The sequence below is a fragment of the Thalassophryne amazonica genome, chromosome 5 (genome assembly GCF_902500255.1).
Source record: "Thalassophryne amazonica chromosome 5, fThaAma1.1, whole genome shotgun sequence".
NCBI lineage: Eukaryota > Metazoa > Chordata > Actinopteri > Batrachoidiformes > Batrachoididae > Thalassophryne > Thalassophryne amazonica.
Genome location: NC_047107.1, coordinates 44,379,541 through 44,392,670, shown reverse-complemented (window position 1 = coordinate 44,392,670; position 13,130 = coordinate 44,379,541). Strand labels below are relative to the sequence as shown.

The 13,130-nt window shown below is 40.3% G+C and overlaps 1 long non-coding RNA gene across 1 annotated transcript in view; it reads left to right on the top strand.

Moving 5' to 3' along the window:
- Positions 1-2,349, top strand: part of LOC117510393 — a 100,567-nt gene extending 98,218 nt beyond the window's left edge. The window contains exon 2 of the long non-coding RNA XR_004560711.1: positions 2,206-2,349. This is a non-coding gene — a long non-coding RNA (uncharacterized LOC117510393). The remainder of the gene's footprint in view (positions 1-2,205) is intronic.
- The last annotated feature ends 10,781 nt before the right edge of the window (positions 2,350-13,130 follow it).

The window sequence follows — 13,130 nt, the reverse complement described above, 5'->3', positions numbered from 1 at the left end:
GTTGCACGTGTCACTCAGACGAGACGCAGGGGCGTGTGTCAGAGTAAAAGCAGAGCCTTCGAAGTCTGTGACCTTTGAATTTGCTGGTGGCCTCTCCCACAGACCTTTGGTTCGTCCCTGCATGCCCCAGTCTGTAATTTGGGATTCATCCAGTGTCATCTGTATTGACAGGGGACACGTTGTCTCGATTCCATTTGAATGATTTGAAAGATCCAGGCGCAGAGGTTTGTTATAAAATGCATGAAACTATTCTTTCCACAGTTGGGGTTGAGTTAAATTAGGTTAAATGCTCTGAGGTTATGGCCTGTGAGAGAATTACTTCGCCACACGAAATGTGAAATTGTCATCTTTGAAGAATTAACATGATTTTCTAGATCATCAAGAAGAATATCTCAGAGGATTTGACCCAGTGCAGACATAATACACTAATGAAAAGTGTTCTACTTTCCTCCACCAGCAATTAGCCAATACACTATTCTGACCTGGCACATAAAATACGGCATGTGCTGCACATATACGAGCTTTTAACCTCTTATCCCAGTATGTTGCTGATTATTTTTAAGTCAGAATGCTGTTCATTTTAGATTCGGATCTTGGGTGATGTTAATAATAGATGCACATAAATTATTTGTTGTAAAGTAAAACAGAATTTGCTCTTGTGTTAAGATCCTGTGTGATATTTCTGCATTTCCAGTTCTAGGTGAAATACAATGTGCTGAATAACAGAACATGGGCGCTCAGCACACTGGGGGCCCCTATATTTTGTTCTGCTGTTCCCGCCTCCCCATCCCACCCTCCCCGCCATCCTTGTCCACCCTGCAAAGTGCTATTATAGAAATGTCAAGGGGTTCCTTTCACTCGTACCGCCTGTCAAAATCATGTGCTATTATGCAAATCAGCATGTGAACATCGACTCTCAAAGATTTACATACACCATATAGGCAGTGATGAATTTGGATAATTACAGAATCCTTGCTGGAGAAACACATCTACAGCGCTGTGCTAGAATCTTCGGCACAGTTTTCTTAAAACTGAATAGATGCAGCAAAAAACCACCAAAAAGCTCCCCAACACCAAAACATTTCTACTAAAAGGATTTAAGCATTAAAGACTAAAAGCAAATTTCTGATGTAATGACACTTGACTGTTAAAAAATATTTATATTCTTTTGTTTGAACAATCACACAAATTTGGAAGAAATTCATATTGATCACATTGATTATTTTTTCTTGTTTGTTGTGTTGGTGGAATTGTGCATTTGGCTGTAAACCTCCAAGGTATTAAGGATTTTATGAAACCTGACAAAGTCTCATATCATGCTGTATTTATTAAAATAGACAAAATTATGACAACTGTTTTTGTTGTTTTTTAATTAAAATGTATACATTTGAAATGTGGTCTTTTGCCAACATACTCATGAAGGCAAGAAAACACATTTCTACAGAAACACGAAGGCACTTAAAGGAAATTTACACACAATACTGCCCATTTATGAACAACCAATGTATTTATTTTTTTAAATATGCTTAAGAAATGTAAACATTGTTTTAACATTGCTAAGCATCATTTTTAGCATTGTAATTTTGCTTTTAATCTTTGTACAAATTGAAACATTTTGTGCTTGTTGCCCTGTCTGCACGGCACCAACTTAATTCTTCAACACGTAAGCAAATAGTTTTATAATTAAAAGGAAAAAAAATGCACAAAATTCTAAACAAATGTGTAGACTTGTAATTAAAGGGGAAACATGCACAAAATTCCAGACAAACATCTACAATTTGAATGTTGTTCAGTTTTGAGGCACAGATTTCTCGGTGGTCCTGCAGATGTGAAATAATGCTGAAAGATAACTTTATTTAACCTCTCTTATTTTAATAATGAAAGAAAGAAAAATGGCACTAAATGCCCCAATGAAGGCACTTCCATAAATTAGGTTTAAAATAATTTTTGAAGGCATTATTAGGCAAAAGTGTGCATCTAATTTTATTATAAAAATAAAATGGAAATAGCTGTGAGAAAAGTGAGAAAAAGAAGAAAAAAGATATGAGGTGGATTTTTTATTTATTATTTGGTAGAATGGATGAGTGTACCTGAAGTGGAGGTCAACCCCATAATGCACCCATTTGGAAGGAGGATCATTAAACCCATTTTCTGTGACTTTCACTGCATTACTTCTTAAATAATGATGGAGGTTCTTCTTTCGAGGTGTCAGTGAAAGGAGCTGCGTGGATCCTTCTGCTGCACCTTTACTACACAACGTGCTCCTGAAAATCAAGAAAGGACACGTAACTCCACTGACACATCAGGGTATCCATTAGATGTAGCGACGCACAGAGAGAGAGAGAGGGAGAGAGAGAGAGAGAGAGAGAGAGAGAGAGAGAGAGAGAGAGAGAGACAGAGATGGGGCCTTGTGTTTTGACAGCCCTGAACTGGAATATTGCCCCATTGTTTGTTTGTGGGAGCAGAGGAGTCATGGATGCGCTTTGACTGACAGTGAGCCCGATATACGCTGACACGCGAAGCTGCTTCACATTTCCTCTAATTGCTCCACGTTGCTCGAGCTTGGCACACATGTAGAGTGTAGTAAGAGGCGCCTGTTTTTAGGTCAAAACAGAGGGTGCTGTGATGTGACATACAAAGAGAAAAGGAGGGGGAGAAGAAGAAGAAGAAGAAGAAGAAAAGTAGGCGTTGTATAATTCCTGATGCATTCCTCTTAAGGAAAGCGAGGTGAAGGCCTTGCTTCACCTCGTCTTTGGCACAATCACATCACGCGTTCACCCTGTCCCGGTCCAGTGGCTCAACGCCGATGACGACTCGTGGCGTTTTGCACTGTGGCTTTTTGTCGAAATAGCAAGAAACAAAGGCGTGAAGACGCACGCGGGGCACAATACGGCAGCAGACACGGCGTCACTTTTGAGTCGCGGTGTGGAGATTGGAGGAAATCCTTGCGAGGGAGGGCACAATAAAAAAAAAGGGCTTTCTATCCTTGCTGATGCTATTTTAATTAAATAGTTGCTAGGTTACATTCTTGCACAATGAGAAGGGGTGGGTGGGGTGCCCGGTGAGGAGAACACTCTGTGTGGATGCACACTTGTGTGTGTGTGTGTGTGTGTGTGTGTGTGTGTGTGTGTGTGTGTGTGTGTGTGTGTGTGTGTGTGTGTGTGTGTGTGTGTGTGTGTGTGTGAGTGTGAGAGGGGACATGTCCCTGAACAATGAACACACATCACCATTTTTTTTCTAATCCGTAATAAGGATTTCAAATGTGAGACATATTGACAAGAAATAGAGCGAGGGAGGTTTTTTTTTTTTTTTTTTGGATTTCTGTATTGAGTGGGGGGGGGGGGCTCTCTTTTCATGTCGGTGACAGTACTTTTCACCTCCACTGGTGACTTACTGAGCGCTCCCATTGCGAAACAGTGGAGAATGCCACGGGGCCTGTGTGCCCCTGGCAACCAATTCTGTTTTGCACGCTGCCAAAACCGTATGCTTCCGCCTCTTTCAGCCCTCCAACTTGCTGTCCCAGCTACCACGCCTCGCGCAGTGACCACACTGGCCCCAGACAGGCCTCTGATGGATGGGGGCTGCAGACGACACCATCCCTTGATGTTGGAAATAAATCTGACAGGCCCTACTGGATAAGGCCGAGCATAATCTTTCTCGTTGACTTCAGACTGAAGGGTGTGTGGATGTGTGTTGGGGTGCTTTTCCACACCCTTTCTCTTTATTTTCACCCCCCCCCCCCCACACACACACACACACACACACTCCGCTGCTTGTTACCACTCCTTCCTCCCTCCATGCCAGCAGAGATAATGCAGTAATTTACAGCTATGCATTGTACAAGATGAATGATAGTTGCTTTTCTTCCTTAATATGGATTCACCATGAGCAGATAATAGACTTTTTGTAAGAGGAATAAAAGAAATACCTTCAAAAGAAACTGAGCATTTTCGCGTTGTATTCACTCCGTAATGTGCTAAAAGTGGTACATAATTCTCAGTCTTTCATTAGAAACAAAATTGATAATGATGAAAGTAGGTTTTTCTGCAGCTTTGCCTCTTTCATATTCTCAAGTGAAATATTGCTGGCTAAAAAAGATTTCTTTCTTCGTCTCCTGCAGATGAAAAAAACCCCACCATTGAGATGTACACATATGCAAACGTCTTTTGCAAAAACATGCACTGTGGATGCACGTGCGTTATAAATATGTATTCTCGCTTTTCTTGTTCACATTCTGGAGGAGTAGCTGCAGGAGCCCTGTGGTGTCCAGAGGCCATATTCCCTCAGGGCATCGCTAAATGTCTCCGCTGACCCCAGTGACCTCCTCCGTGGTCGGCATGCGCTTCAGCAGGTTGCAATGAGAGGTCAGGGGTCGCACAAAGCAACAGGGCAACAATATGTGATCGTGTTGTAGACAAGTCGTGTCAACACAGCAAATTAACTCTCAGAACAACGTCCTGGTTTTCTTTTGACTGACAAGATGACAGCATTTATGGAAATGACTTCTAGAAACAATTATTCATGTTTATCATCTTTACCTGATGTTGCTTTCATGATAAAGTGACATTTATTTGTCACTTTTATCTTTTATTTATCTCAAAATAAATCCCAATAAAGTCCTGTGCAAATGTTTCCGACACATTTAATGTATCTAAAAGCTTTCAAAATCAGGAAAAGTTCTGAAATGTTTTATAGTTACAAACAAATATAAATAAAAACCACTCTTCACCTTTAAAAATCAGTCTGTTTTTGTTGGTGAAATGACACTGACTCTTCAGTGGTCACCTGCCATTTTTTGAAGAGAACCAGTTTGCATTTAATGAGGCTTTTAGAACCAGTTTTTTGACTGCATGATCACCAACAACTATCTTTGTGTTGTTATGTACCTGCCAGTACATCTGTAAGTAATTCAAGGGTTGTTAATTTTGACATTATCATCCTCATTTGTTATTCTTCTTATTATTATTATTATTAGTAGTAGTTGTAGCAGTATGGAACAAGGGTGTTTTTATTTTGTATTTTGTAGAAAATTGCTATACTTGGACATTTCAGTTTTGATGAATTAATGAAAATAAGTTTTTTTTTAATGTTATTTTTATGTACTCTTGTGTGCTTCTTACCCTGTGTGCTGCTATACCATGTTGCTGGAACCTAAATTTCTCTGAGGGAGTCCTCATAAAGGGATCGGTAAAGTTATATGTAATCTAATATAATGATCAAAATTCCAGGGACCTAAAAACATTTGGATGTTGCAGTAGTCCAATACAAGTTTTCTTAACATTGAGGTAAGATAAATAAAATTGAACTTTAACAATTCATTGCTAATTTAAACCAACAAATTTTACACTGGATGCCTTTCCTGAAGCAACACCACATTACACTCAGCTGGTCTTGAACTAGGAGCCTTCTTTTTTGTAAACAAGTGAACTGATCACTTGGCTACCATGGTGCCCACTTTTGCACCAACCCATACTTTGTTCAGTGAGTTTTGTTTTGTTTTTTCAATTGATGTGGTGCATCAAATGTCACCACATTTTAATCAGTTTTTCCACATTACGCACCATTTTAATTTGGAGATGTACAAGATAATAGCATTTATTGTTTTTGTGTTATTAATGGTAAACTGGAGGGGATAGACTTGCTAATGTATCTATACTCTCACTGTATTTTAAAAGGTGCGCATCGAGGCTTTTCCAAACCTTTGAAAAATAAACAGGTGTCCCATTTACCAAAAGGTCCACTGATTGTTTCCTGATGATTTCTGTCTACACGATAAAGCTCTTTTGAAGAAGATACTGATCCCTGTGTACAGTTCACCTTAGGATAAATGTATAAATCTAAAATGTAATCCTGATGAGTGCAAAATATAATAGATGAAAACTTGGGGTGTGACTTATTTGAATTTTATTATGATATATTTTATTATATGATATTAAAATTTCTAAAAACAGTGAATACAAGTAAAAAAAATATAACTAGAGCAAAAAGTACTCAGAGAGCACAGTGACATCACACCCACATTCCAAAGTATCACTAGTATAAAAGTATCTGTTTTACTATATATGAACCTGGGGCTGGAAATTTGACCATCATCCGTGACCTTGATCATTAACAAATCCTAACCAAAATCAAATAGTGTCTTCCCATCCAGAGGTTTAATTTACCTGCCAAGTTTGTTCAGAATCAGTTAAGCATTCTTAAGGTATATTGCTGACATTGATGCATGTACAGAGACCAAGGCAATCACAAAAGTGTACGCCACCAAAAATGCTTCTTCACATCAAAAGGAGAGGTTCGAGAACCTGGTGAGGATATCCCTTGGTTGTCTCCTTACGGAGGTCTTCCAGGCACGTCCAACCAGGAGGAGGCCCTAGGGAAGACCTAGGACATGCTGGAGAGATGTTATTTCCCAGATGGCGTTGGAACGCCTTGGGATCCCCGGAAAGCATTACAGGATTTGGCAGATGATAGGGAAGTGTGGGAGGAGCTGCTTACTCTGCTGCTAACATGACCTGGACCCAGATAAGCGGTTGAAAATGAATGAATGAAAACAGTGGCATACATACATATGAGGCTCGCAAAAAAATCACAGCCACAGGTTCTAACTGTTTAAGAGGTTGTCATGGTTGTCTTGGTCGCTTCTTTCACTTGTCTCCCCCTTGCACGGTCACTCAGTTTTTGAGAAGTATGTAATCCAGCAGATTTGCCATCTGGTCCAATGAAAACTGGCTGTAAAATTGCTGATTTTGTTATAGTAAATGATGCTCATATTTATGCATAACATTATTTTTGTTTTGTTATTTCTATTTACTTTTTAATTTAAGACATAAAAAGAATTTTCTTTGGCACCACTATAATTTCCTTAATATCAATTTATTATATTAATGTCCTTAATATAATAATATCCTTAGCATTTAGATAAAGCATTCATAATATGATACTGCCAATATGACCAAAGTTCATGCTTTCTGGAATGAATGTAGAATTGTAACATCTGAAGGGAAGAAATTCAAGGGATGGGACACTATGGCCAACATCTGGTAGATTTGGAAGTGATTTATAAGAAATCTTATGGATGTTAATGTAAGATGGGTCACAGGTAATTTCAAAACATCACACATGCACACACGTTTCCTCCTGTGGTTAGTCTGCAAGATGGCGATGAAGGATAACACAATATTCTTTATGGAATTTTCCCCCAAGATGAATATGTCCTCTTCACTAAAATGAGCTGTAATTTCTCAACTTGTTACAACAATAAACCTCCATTATAATGCTTGGATTTCGGTAGAAATGAACTTTTCTCAGGTTTGCATAATTTGAAAGGCCCTATAGCTTTAATGCCATGTTATAGTGATTAGTCTTCACTTTGAATTTAAAGGATCTAATGTTAGAAATGGTAATATACAAAAGAGTGAATAATTCTTCTTTTTTTTTGTCCACCAAGGATGTAATAAAATCATTGGCATTTATTTATTTATTTATTTTTTTCTCTGTTAGCAGTATTACGTCAAAACAACTGCACGTATTGCCACAAAATCTGCACCACAGATAGATATTAGGGCATGGAAGACTCCACTGAATTTTAGAGGTGATCCAGATCCAGATTGGCGGACCTCAGAAATCTCTTGATTGCTCTTGTTTTAAATGCGTTCACCAAAAAATGCTGAAGAGTGCCAAATTATTTTTTTCATGTGACTGAATATAATAAATATGGAAACAAAAAGGGTTGGTGTGCCCATAACCTGTTCTCATTTTATGCCCCTTGATGTTGGCTCATATATAAAGCCCCAATCACTGACCATTCAAGATTATTAAATTGTAGTCTGACTTACTGAAAACAGATTTCTCTCACATGTTTAGAATTTGCTGCCTTCATTTCAGTACGTTTTTACATTTCCTCAAAGCAGCACAGAGTTGCGTTCCTCTAATTAGCGACATAGCGCGGTTTAACAGCGGAGAGTGGGAGAGTCTGGAGGTCGAAGTGCTTGGTGAATACCGCGTGCATCATCAGCCTCATAAAAACACATCAGGGAAAATGAAGTCGGTTGGACCTGAGGCATGCAAAACAACAGGATCACAATTACACCGTGACTTCGATTATACGGGTGTATTTTTGGAGTGTAGCACCACAAATTAAGCAATTCAACGTTTGTTACTGCAGAGCACCAAGAGAGAAGAAGGTCTTATGTAGGTTAGTCCTTTGGCCTAGTTTGAGCTCTACATTTACCCCAAGTGTCTGTAATGTAGACGTTGCGATACTGCATTCCTCACTATTTATCTAATAAACTGTCACTCATAAGTAACACTAATATTCCATGATGCAGCATGCCATACGGAAGCTCTCAATCTGCGGCCTGTCTTTGTGTTTGCGCCGCCTTCTTTCAGACATAGAAAAAGGAGAGAAATGAGCGGCACGCTGTCGCCGAAGAGAAACCTTGATCTCAGAGCATTTGCATTCGCCACCTACTTCCACGGGTTGTATGAACAGTGTTAGCAAGCTGCTTTCTGATTGGATGGAACAGTGAAAAGATGGCACTTCATTAAAGCACAAACCAAGCAGCCTCCTCCATCCTCCTCATATACCCCATCATCCTCCTTCCTGCACTGTCACAGACAGCTGTGGACGCTAGGGGGCAGTGTACTCTGAATCATTTCAGGGTTGGATAAAGGGAAATAGGAACAAAAAAATAGCATGTTACCTGTTTAAATATTCAAGAAGTGGGGGAAAAAATCTGAGTATTTATAAAGACATGCAGATGTGCTGAACAGTGCTGTTTTTTTGTTTTTTTTTAATTTCACAAGAGATCAGAAGACTTGGAGATCACCTGAATGTGCTTTTACAAATGAAGAAGGCTTTATGTTCTATGATGAGTTCAATGACAGTAGGAAATAAGAAAAATAATTACCACCACCATCATCATCATGAACCTGATGCAAAAAGTGATAACAGGAAAAGCTGATGATTCTGCATGATGAGATTTGCATTCTTATATTTTATGTAACTGAACTTAATTTACAGTGCTGCAAAATGTGCTAAACCGTACTTATTTAAAAATGCATTTTTAAAAAAAAGAGGAAAAATCTCAGCCACTGGTATAAGAAAAAGAAGCGATTCTTTCTGAATGCATGGGCACACGGAAAGTAGCATGCACATCCAGTCGAGTGTCTGTCAGCAGGCTGCTAATTAAAGGCAGGTGACAATGAAGTATGCAAAACTCAGAGGAACAATGTTCATCTCAGGATGAATTAATGTAAAAGCAGAGGTGATTAGGTGACCGCGAGGGCAGTCAGCCGTTTCATATAGCACGAGCCAGTAGGCCTGTGATTTTAACCACAGTGTGATTTAAATTTTGCTTGCTGAGAGAGTTTTTTTTAATCGTTGTGTTCATTTCTGCTGTGCATTGCTGCCTGGATGCTAATCATGCAAAAGCAGCTTTTTGAGGCAGTGTGAATGGCACATGTTGCATTTGGAAAACGTAATCAACTATGACAATGATGTCCAGGGTCTAAGTGGGTCACAGTGGGAGGATATGGATCAACGTCACAGAATAACAGCTTGTAAATGTAGCAGAACAAGTTACATCGCTTCAAAAGTTGCCCATGTATTACACAATTAATCCTGCAGTGTTAAATTAAAACCACGGCGAGGACATATAGTCCCATTAAAAACCATGTCAAACAAAGTCTTTCATAGTGCGAAATAAACTCTATTGGAGAATTAGGTTTATCAACACTAAGACAGACTACTCGATGTCAAACTGGGGGGTTCTGACCTTATATTTTGTAGCTAATTTTAGGTAAGGCATATCTTAGCTTTAGCTAACTGACGTTAGTTATCTAAACTGTAACATAAGCCAAATCTTACAAACTAGCTAATGTTAGCATTCATCAACATTGTGGCAGCACCTCAGTGACGAGGAAGTTGGCCGCTTTGTCGATGAACGCGGACATATATCAACAGCCCCAGTCTTGACACACACTGTTTCTAACAGATATTGCATGTGGTTGATGCAGGAAGCAGGTCAGGATCTTCCTCCCTTGCCTTCCTCTTTCTCCTCATCTGTTGTTCATCCGCATTTTTGAGAAAATCATTACTTGCCAGCGGTCTTGGTCCTTCACATGTTCTACCCAGGTCTTCCAATCGATGGAGCAGCTCTTGAGCTCTTGAGTAGCTCCTTCAGTCAGCTAGCTGGGAGTAGACGATCTGCTTGGAAAGTCAGCTGTCATCCATCCTCAGGATGTGATGCACCCACCAAAGCTGGTTCTAGATGATGTCACACTCTATGCTCTGTAGCTTGGCTTCAGCCAAGACTCTGATGTTGGTACAATTGTCTTCCCACCTGCTGTGGAGGATACTCTTCAGGCACCGGTGGTGGAATCGCTCAAGGTTCTTCAGGTGGTGGCGATAGAAGGTCCAGGTCTTAGATTTGTACAGCAGGTTGCTATAATGGTGGCTTTGAAGACAAGGATTTTCGTCTCGCATTGAACGTCTTGGCTGTTGAAAACACGGGTGCGAAGCTGGCTAAAAGCAGTTTAAGCACACTTGAGTTGGTGTTGGACCTCATCATCGATGACACGGTTTGATGACACATGGTTGCCCAGGTATGGAAAGTGGGTCACGCTCTCCAGGACCTGTCCATGCAATTTCATAGCAGGAAGCTTTGGATTGACCATGTTGGGTAGAGGCTAATACAGGACCTGTGTCTGCTACACGTTGATGTGAAGACCAAGTTTGGTGTAGGCTTCATCGAAAATTTCAAGGATTTTCTGAAGACCTTCTTGTGCAAAACATGGCTCTCAGTCGGCTCAAGTTGAAGAGCTTTCCATCCGTTCTGTACAGGATGTCAATTAATGCTGGCACCTTGTCCTTGATCAGGTGGAGGATTGTTGCCACAAAGATGATGATGATGAATGTAGGGGTGATGATGCAGCCCTGCTTTACTCCTGATTGAACACTGAAGGCTTCAGTTTTTGTGCCATTTACCAGAGCTTTGGCAGACATGCCATTGTGGAGAAGCCCCAGGATCTTCATAAATTTCTCCAGACAGCCAGTTTTACTCAGGATCATCCACAAGAGTGCGTGTGATATGTTGCTGAAGACATTTATCAAGTCAGTGGAGGCAAATTACAATAGTTGTTGTTCTCAGCATTCCTTACAATTGGCAGATAGTGAAGATTATGTCTGATGTGCCTCTTGATGGCCGGAAGCCAGTCTGGGTTTCAGGAAAGATGTTTTCTGCTAGTTGTCTCAGATGGTTGTTGGCAATCCGTGCAAGAACGTTTCCTGCAGTCGACAGAAAATTCCAAGGTGGTTTCCACAGATTTGACTCCTTTCCACTTGTAGATGGTAACAATTATTGAGTCTTTCAGGTCTGCTGGTATATCTTCTTGAGTCCAGATTTTGATGATTAGTTGGTGCAGTTGGTGTTGGAGAAAGGGACCTCCTTCTATAAAGGCCTCACTGGGGAATGTTGTCTTCCCTGAGTAGTTAGTTGTTTTTCAGGCCTTTAAGGGCAACAAGAGTTTCTTCAAGAGTTGGGGTTCAACTGAATTCTTCAACGACGTCTTGTCTTGGTAAATGGCTGAGCACTTCCTCCTACTCAGCGAGTGGGTTGGTGTTCAAGAGGTCTTCACAGTGTTCTTCCCAGTGAGCACTGATGTCATCTTGGTCTTCAACAGGCTCAGGCCATCCTTGCTTTGAAGAGGTGCTTGTTCTTGGGTGGAGTGGCCTTAGATTGCTTTGGTGTCATTGGAAAAGCCTCTGCTGTCATTTCTATCTGCAAGGGCTTGGATTTCAGCAGCCTTATTGATCCACCATTGATTTGTCAGTTTGCGAGTTTCATTTTGTAGAGTTGGATTGCTTTGCTGGAGTCAAGACTTTTTGGGTTGTGCCAAAGAAATGAGCCATTGTGATGGTGGGAGTAATGCAGGCAGACGAGATGTTACAGAATGGTCCAGTTTAGCTGTGTCGGAAATGTTACTGGGAAATGATCGCCAACCTTGTCTGTAGCTGCCTCCCAGTTTGGTACCATCCCTTAGGGTTACAAGGTTCAAACTTTCCATCCATAATGTCTCACATGGTGGCCAGTGGGTATTTAGAGCTCAGTGCTTATATTGCAAAGAATTGCTTGGCTGTGTGCTGCCAGGAGCTACCAGGCTGGTTTCTGTAGAAGCCTTATAGACACTATCATCATGCTATAAGTCAAGGTGAGTGTCTATGATGAGGCTGTGGAATCACTTACACTGAAGTAATTAATCTGAAGTTTCTGATATGACAGGAACGTGCATGTGCACCATTTATTGTCCACTTAGTGAGCGTAGCGAATGTGTGACCACTTGTCATGTTATAAGATTTTTCCAGGCATGATGTATATGGGAAATATAATATTTTCAATTACAGGTAAGAAGGACATATAAATGTTTTGACCTCTTTTGTGGGAGTTCCATGTCAGACGCCCCCAATCCAAATCATGTCAGAGTTCATTTAATAATATTGGTTTAATGCTATTTTTAACAGGGCCATAACCACTCATTTCAGTGTTTATTCATCTCTAATGTGTCCCAGCAGTGCGGATCAAATCAGTTGATATTGTTTAAATGGGAGTATACATTATTCTCCAAATTACTTTCTGTTCAATGAGCAAAATGGTAGTAATTTTTTATTTTTACTCAATGTATTCTTTTTTTTCTGTACAAATAGAAGATAGCTTTGTTGGCAGCATTGCAGCCAAGTGGTTAGTGCACTTGTTTCCAGTGTGGAAGATTCCTGGTTCAAAACAGCTCCTCCCTGTTCTTGATGTAATGTGGCGTTGCATCAGGAAGGCTCGCCAATCTAGAGCTTGTGGAAGAGGAACAACTAATTAAATACATATTTTGTTTTGAGCTTTTCTGAAGAGTAGTTTGAATATTGAGATTTTTTTTGCATGCCCATGAACAATATTACCAAAAGCATTTTATATTACCATTATTAAATTTGTATGCACCTTTGGGCAGCACAGTGGATTAGTGGTCAGCACTCTTGCCTCACAGCAAGCAGGTTCTTGGATCACTATGCACCCTGTCCTTTCTGTGTGGAGTGTGCATGTTCTCTGAGTGTTTGCGTGGGTTCCCTCTCGGTGCTCCGGCTT